Raw genomic sequence first — 7,700 nt, forward strand, 5'->3', positions numbered from 1 at the left:
GGGGCAATGATTTCAAAAAATACTATGTAACTTAAGAAAGCCTGGAGAGTATTACGCTGAGTGAACTAACATAATCTCATAGGGACAAATACTGCAGAAGACTATTCTTTTAAATATGTCTGTTGTTGTTAAGTGCCATCAATTCATAAGCAACTTATAGCGACCATGTGCATGAAAGTCATCAACATGTGCTTGGCTTTCATCCTTTCTCCAGGTTCATAGGGTTTCTGGAGACAAGCTATTTGTGGAAGTGGGTGTAACCCATTTCTAAGCTTGTTTTCAGCTTTTAATAATAGAAGAATCTGATTATGCACATATTATTTCTCTAGATTGTTACTGTTGTTTTTAAGTGCCATCGAGTTATGGACAACTCATAGCAACACTATAAACAAAAGACCTGAATACTTGCATAACTTTCATCATTTCTCCAAGTTTGTAGAGTTTTAATAGAGCTCCATCAAACACTATCCACTATGGTTAACAATTATCAGTTTTGATACAACAGTATCACTGTGTTTAGCATAATGCCCCACTTTATTCTTATGTTTTCTTATTTTCCTTCCTTTTTTATTCTGCTTTTTGGTCTAGCAGATCAGTGGTGACAATTCTATCTTCTGTTTCACTGGTTCTGTGTTCCATCCCTTCAACTCTGTTCATGTGTGCCTCCATCAGGTTGACAGCATCTGGACATTGGGCCTCATATTTTTGGATTGTGGTTTCTTGTTTTTCTAGAGCCTGTTATGCTTCATTTGATTTATCTGCATTTTTTTTAATTGTTTTGTTTAAGCTCCTTTTGGGTTTTGCTTGCAGTGTCCTAGAATTCTTTGTCTTTCACCCATTGAAAATTATTCAGTCATTGTTCTTTTAAATTCTGTGTCAGAAAGTTGCATCAGACTTTTTGACTTCAGAAAAGCCATTGACACTCTGTCATTTTTGGAGGGTGACATCTTGTGTGGGGTTTGTGTAGGGTGTGAGGTAGCCTGCTTCTTTCCTGACATTGCTGTGGTAGAGTTTTTCATGCCTGAGCTGGTTTTTTATCTGGTTACTGCTTCTGAAGAGGGTTGGGCAGGCATACTTGTGGATGCATGTAAGATGGGCGCATGCACAGACACATTCGGGTGGGGTGGCACATATGCAGATACACACAGGGCTGAGGGCTCTGCATGGGGATCTGAATGGAAAACCAGGAAGCCTTGGTTTTTCCCTCAAGAAATAGGTCTGCCACCCCAGTCTAATTCAAGATCTCTCACTCCCTCCTGTTTAAGGTGAAGGGGTATCACATGGTCAAGCAATCAGCAGTGATCCCTCCCCTAAGTACCTCACTCAAATTCCTGCTGTCCTGCTTATTCCTGGCAGGTGGGTCCCACAGAGGCTCACTGCTCCCCATCATGGCTCACTACTCCCATGGTACCGAAACTAATTGTTGGTTTTTGTTTTGTTTTTGTTTTTGTTTGGTTTTTTGTTTGTTTGTTTAAAACAAGAGTTTATTTGCTTAGTACATCAAATAGAAGCAAGCACTGTCATGATATACAGAAATATGTAGATCAACATAAAACAGTAATTTAAATGAAATATCTTTAAATGTTATGACAACATACTCCCCAAAAGAATATTTTCTTCAGTTAATTACATTTCAATAAAATAAAGGGTAATGGATTAAGTGGAAGTTAGCTTGTGAATTTTCCTTAAAAATAAAATTCCAATCCATGCCATTTAAATGCTATAATGAGAATCTTAACTAAGAGCAAAAAAGAGTTAAAGAAATTAGTTACTTTCTTTTGTTTGAACAGTCCAGAGGAAAATGATTATTACAAATACAGCAGGCAAACTGTCAGACTGTGACTGACCTAGAACATAGTGATATACTGGATTTCAGTCTACAACTGTGCTAAATGTTCATCATTAATATGGAACATTTTGGTCCATGATGTGGTTTAATGCCAAGACAGATCCAAATTTGTTACAGAAACACATAGATTACTGTTGCTTTTTTGTTTATATATGTGTGTGTGTGTATGTCTGTGTGTGTGTCTTTGGTTTGTTTTTTTTTTTTAAGCCAGGTATATTTCCACATACAAAGGCAGGTTATCCTTGAAGCAATCTACAGGAAGTAGTCTGGGGCGCGTCGGGTAACATGAGGCTCTCCACGATGAGGTGTTGGGTCAAACTGAAGGAAGGAATATTTTAAAGTGTCATCTAGTTCCATGATAGCAGCCTGGTTCCCACAGCGGTAACAGTAATTTGGTGCACTGAAAATGGTAACCACAGTCCCATCATGACACCAATTATATCCCTCCATTACAAGTTGTGCTAATACGAAACCTATACTTGGACCAAGAGGCAGTAGTCAGAACAGAGCAGGGTAACACTGCATGGTTCAAAATAGGGAAGGGTGTACGCCAGGGATGCATCCTGTCTCCATACCTTTTCAACATGTATGCAGAGCAGATTATCCGAGAGGCTGGGCTCTATGAGGAGAATTGTGGCATCAGGATTGGTGGAAGATCTATCAACAATCTCCGTTATGCAGATGACACAACCTTGCTTGCTGAAACTGAGGAGGACCTCATGCACTTGCTGCGAAGGGTCAAGGACTACAGCCTTCAGTATGGACTGAGGCTCAACGTCAAGAAGACAAAGATTCTCGCCACTGGACCACTTGGCAGCGTCAGGATGGATGATGAAGAGATTGAGAGTGTTCACAGCTTCAGTTTGCTCGGCTCCACAGTCAACACTCTTGGTGCCAGCAGTCAGGAAATCAAAAAGCGTATCGCGATGGGAAAGTCTGCCGTTAGGGACCTCTCTAAAGTACTCAGGAGCAACAGTGTCTCTCTGGAGACTAAGGTGCGCCTGATACAGGCCATGGTCTTTGCAATCGCTTGTTATGCATCAGAGAGTTGGACAATGACTAGGGAGGACAGAAGGAGAGTGGATGTTTTTGAGCTGTGGTGCTGGAGAAGGGTACTGAATGTACCATGGACTGCCAGGAAAACAAACAGATTCATCTTCGAGAGGATTAAACCAAGCTACTCCTTGGAGGCAAGGATTCTGGGGCTTCGTCTGACATACTTTGGACATGTTGCCAGGAGAGACGGGTCCTTGGAGAGGGACATCATGCTTGGGAGGGTGGAGGGACAGCGCAGGAGGGGAAGACCCTCTATGAGATGGATTGATTCGGTGACTGGGGTAATCGGGATGGGTGTGTCAGAGGCGGTGCGGTTGGCGCAGGATAGAGCAGGGTTTAGAGCTGTTGTGCATAGGGTCGCTATGAGTCGGAAACGACTCGATGGCACATAACAACAACAACAACAACAACAACATTACAAGTTGGTGAGCACGAGAAACCAGTGTGAGACCATTGGCATGGTTGAATGTTTCTGAAATGTCTTGTCCAAATGTGTAGCCTGCACCACGTGGAGAAATACCCCATCCACCACGATCAGATCATCTGGATCTGACCATAGCAGGTCACACATTGGGCCCTCATGAGGAACTTCCTGTAAAGGATCCAGGGCTCTTATATGGTCCAGTATATCTACGGATGGAGAGAGGCCACCATGGAGGCAGAATATCTGACCATCTACTAAAGCTGTAAGAGGAAGATAATCAAATAGATCGGAAAATATTTCCAAACATTGGCATTTCCATATCATAAAATCCATATACTTGGGTAATTTGTCGACTTTCACGGATTCCTCTTAATATTGTAATGCGCTCAGGATAACGCACCTTTAAGGACACAGGAAGAGTCACAGCCTACACTGAGTAATAATAACCTCTGCCTATGTAGTCACCGCTGAAGAGGTAATTTGTATCTGGTGATTTTCCACCAATTCTAAAGAGTTCCGTAAGATCATGGAATTGATCATGAACATCTCCACAAACAGTGACAGGACAGTGAACCTCTTGCACATTTGATTCTTTTGTTAAAATCTCCTTACCCTTTTCGCACAAGTCCGCACTTGGTTCTCCTTAAGCTGTTTACACTCATTCAACTGCTCGACCCACTGGTCCAGCTCCTTTGTGAACGCCTTGTCATCCATGGCGGCTCGATCCCCGTCCCCGGCACTGCCCGCCCCACTCACCGCACCCACCCACCCCCGCTCCAGGTGCGGCTCCCCTCTCCCGCCACCGCCTCAGCGGCCAGCTCCTGACGGGAGAGGCCAGAGACAGGCAGGGCGGCCGCGGGTCACGCGCCCCGCCCGAACCCAGCCAGCAGCTCCGGGCGCGCAGCCTCGGGGAGACCCCTGTCTGCCCGTCCGCCCGCCCGCGCGCCCTGGGAGGCGCTGAAAGGCGTAGGGAGGTAGAGGAGAGGGCAGCGCAGCGCCTCTGCCCGACTACCGCTAGACGATGGCCACTGTTACTCTCGCCTCCCCACCATCACCCTCAGGCCGCCAAACTAATTGTTTCAATGATAGTTCTCACTCAAATCCCAGCTGTCCTGCTTGCTCCATGCATGTCGCTCCATGTGCATTACTCCATGCATGTTGCTAAATGCCTGTCTTTTGATTTCTTAAACTGCTGGCTCTAAGAGCGTTGATCCTAGAAATGAGCAACCTGAAATTGCTAACAATCTCAATTTCTTTTTCCATTTATCTTAAGAAGCCTGAAATTTTCTGTCAGAAATCCAACACTCCTTCCTAATAAAGACACTCAGCAAAATTTGAATAGAAAGGAATTTCCTGGAAAGATTAAAAAGTATAAATGCAAAATCAAGAATCCATTATCAATGGAGAAATACTAAAAACATTGTCCTTGCAACCAGGGATCAGACAAGGATGTCCACTGTCAGTATTTTTATTTAATACTGCATTGGAAGTTCTTGCTGGGGCAATATAACAAGAGAAGAAAATAAAAGGCATCCAGATAAGCAAAGAGATGGTTAAGCTATCACTACATACAGATGATATGATAGTGTACATAGAAAACCCCAAGGACTCAACAAAAACCTGTTAGAGCTAGTAGACAAATTTAGTGGAGTGGCAGGATATAAGATCAATATCCAAAATTCAACTGGATTCCTCTACACTAACAAAGAGAACTCAGAGAAGGAAACTAAGAAAGCAATACCATTTACAATAGCCAACTAGAAATTGAGATACTTCTGAGTGAACCTAATTAGAGACTCGAGAGACTTGTGCAAAGAAAACTACCAAACATTTCTGTGAAACAGAATAAAAGAACTAATTAATTAGGAAAGTGTTCCCTGTTCATGAATAGGAGTAATCAATATTGTGAAAATGGCCATCCTACCAAAAGCAATATACATGTTCAACACAAGCCCGATACAGATATCCAAATTTATTTTTCAAGGAGATTGATAGGAAGATTGTCAAGTATATTTGCAAAGGAAAGAGACCCCAAATAAGCACATACTTCTGAAAAACAAAAATGAAGTGGGAGACATAGTACTCCCTGACCTTAAAACCTAATATAGAGCAGCAGTAACAAAACCAGCCTGGCACTTGTACAATGACAGGCAAAAAGATGAATCAAACAGAACTGAGAACCCAGAAACAGACTCATCTATCTATGGTCAACTGATAATCAACAAGGAAATAAAATCTATTGAATGGGGAAATGACAACCTTTTCAACAAATGGTGCATGCAGAAAGCTGAAACAGAATCCACATCTCACACCATACACAAAAGTCAACCCAAGGTATATCAGAGGCCTGTGAGTAAAGCCCCAAACCATAAAGTTCATAAGAGACAAATTGGGATCAAGTTTAGACAGCTTAGTCTATGGTATAAAGAGACTGCCAAATACAATCAGAAATGCACAATACAGAGAGGATAAAATTGATGAATAGGACTTTCTAAAGACTAAATTCTAGTGAGCACAAAAAACTTTTTCCAACAGATTGAAAAGAAAACCTACTGACTGGGGAAAAATATTTGGCAATACCAGATCGAACAAGGGCCTCATATCAAAAGTTTATAGAATATCCTCGACCTCCACAAGAAAAAGACTGATAACACAATTACACAATGGGCAAAAGACATGGAAAGAATTTTCACAGAGAAAGATATTCAGATGGCCAAAAGACATGTGAAGAAATGCTCAAAATAGCTGCCAATAAGAGAGATGCAAATCAAAGCCATAATGAAGTATCATCTCACAGTGGCAAAGATTTAATAAGAGCAAATAATAGATGTTGGAGAGGATGTAGTGAGATAGGAACTATTATACATTGTTGTTGGGATTGTAAAATGTACAACCACTCTGGAAGGTAGTTTGGCATTCCCTCAGAAAGCTGAACATAGAAATTCCATATGACCAAGCTATTCTACTGCTTAGAATATGCCCTGAGAAAATGAGAACTAAGGCACAAACAGAGACTTGTATTGTACACCAATGTTAATAGCGGTGTTACTCACCATCGCAAGAACATGGAAATAACCCAGATGTCCAATCACAAACTAATGGGTTGAAAAATTATGGTACATTCACTTGATGAAATACTATGCAGCACACAGGAGCAATGATATTGTAAATCATTACCTAACTTGGGAGGGACTGGAGAGCATTATGATAAATGAACTAACTAAGTCTTATAAGGGCAAATACTGTATAAGACCTTTATTGTAGAAATAGAAAACTAATAAAATGTGTAAGAGGATCTAATTGAGTGAGTGTGGGAGTAGAGGGGTAAGGATGGGTGGGTGGAGGGTCACATAATTTGATAGGTGGAGAGAGGAGTGGGTTAAGCAAATGGAAAATATCTGGTATGAAAAACAATGTGTATTAACTCTGTAAGTAAACCAGTCTAAAATAAAAATTTTATATAAAATTTTTATTAAAAACCACAGGGTACATAAATAAACAATGTGATTGAAATATTATATAAAATTCAATGCACATAAATGAAACAAACATGTTTTAGGGTTTTTTATCATTCCTATTTCTCTATTTTCATTTAAAAAAAATAAGAGTACATGCATTTGTCAATCTTTTGAAGAAGGGCCAAGACTTTTTTAATTGAAATTTTAATGTAAGTTTAGAGAGAACTTGGATTTCTATTCCTTTTTTGTTTTTTTAAAGGGATTTGCAATGGATAAATCATTGAATGTACAAAATTCAATTACTCATTTTGCAGCCTCATTTCTATCACCATTTTCAACTACCATTCTTTCTTCTTAGCCTCTAATTTTGCATTCTAGTCACCAGTTATGTTCAATGCACCTTAAATGAAAGAGGCAGCTTGAGATGCAAAAGAAAAAATTGTAACACAATGTACAAAGGGCTGAAGTTGGAGGATAAGAAGAACTAACTTGGCATTTCCAAGCTGAAGGAACTGAAAAACAAATTCAAATCTCAACTTAAAATACTGAGAGATGCTACAGGCAAAAACTGGAATGATCCAGAAAGCATAAAAAGAAGAGGGATAGAATAGAGTCACTGTACCAAATAGAGTTGATCAACACTGAAACAAGCATTAGAAAGAAGCATATGAAAATGATCCAATGAAGGAAGAAGTTTAAACTGTCCTGAAAGCATTGTTAAAAATTAGATCCTAGAAATTGATGGAATACCAACTGATTACTTCAACTAACAGATGTAGCCCTAGACATAGTAATCAGTCTATGTCAGGAATTTTGGAAGACAGCTGACTGAAACAAATCCATATTTGTTTCTATTTCCAAGAAAGGTGGTCCAACAGAAGGTGGATATTATCGAAAAATACCATTAATATAA

The 7,700-nt window shown here is 40.3% G+C and overlaps 1 pseudogene; it reads right to left on the reverse strand.

Moving 5' to 3' along the window:
- Positions 1-2,101: 2,101 nt before the first annotated feature.
- Positions 2,102-4,043, reverse strand: LOC102869003 (annotated as a pseudogene).
- Between the last annotated feature and the right edge of the window lie 3,657 nt (positions 4,044-7,700).

The sequence above is a fragment of the Elephantulus edwardii genome, unplaced genomic scaffold, assembly GCF_000299155.1.
Source record: "Elephantulus edwardii isolate Elephantulus edwardi_28Jun2011 unplaced genomic scaffold, EleEdw1.0 scaffold00219, whole genome shotgun sequence".
NCBI lineage: Eukaryota > Metazoa > Chordata > Mammalia > Macroscelidea > Macroscelididae > Elephantulus > Elephantulus edwardii.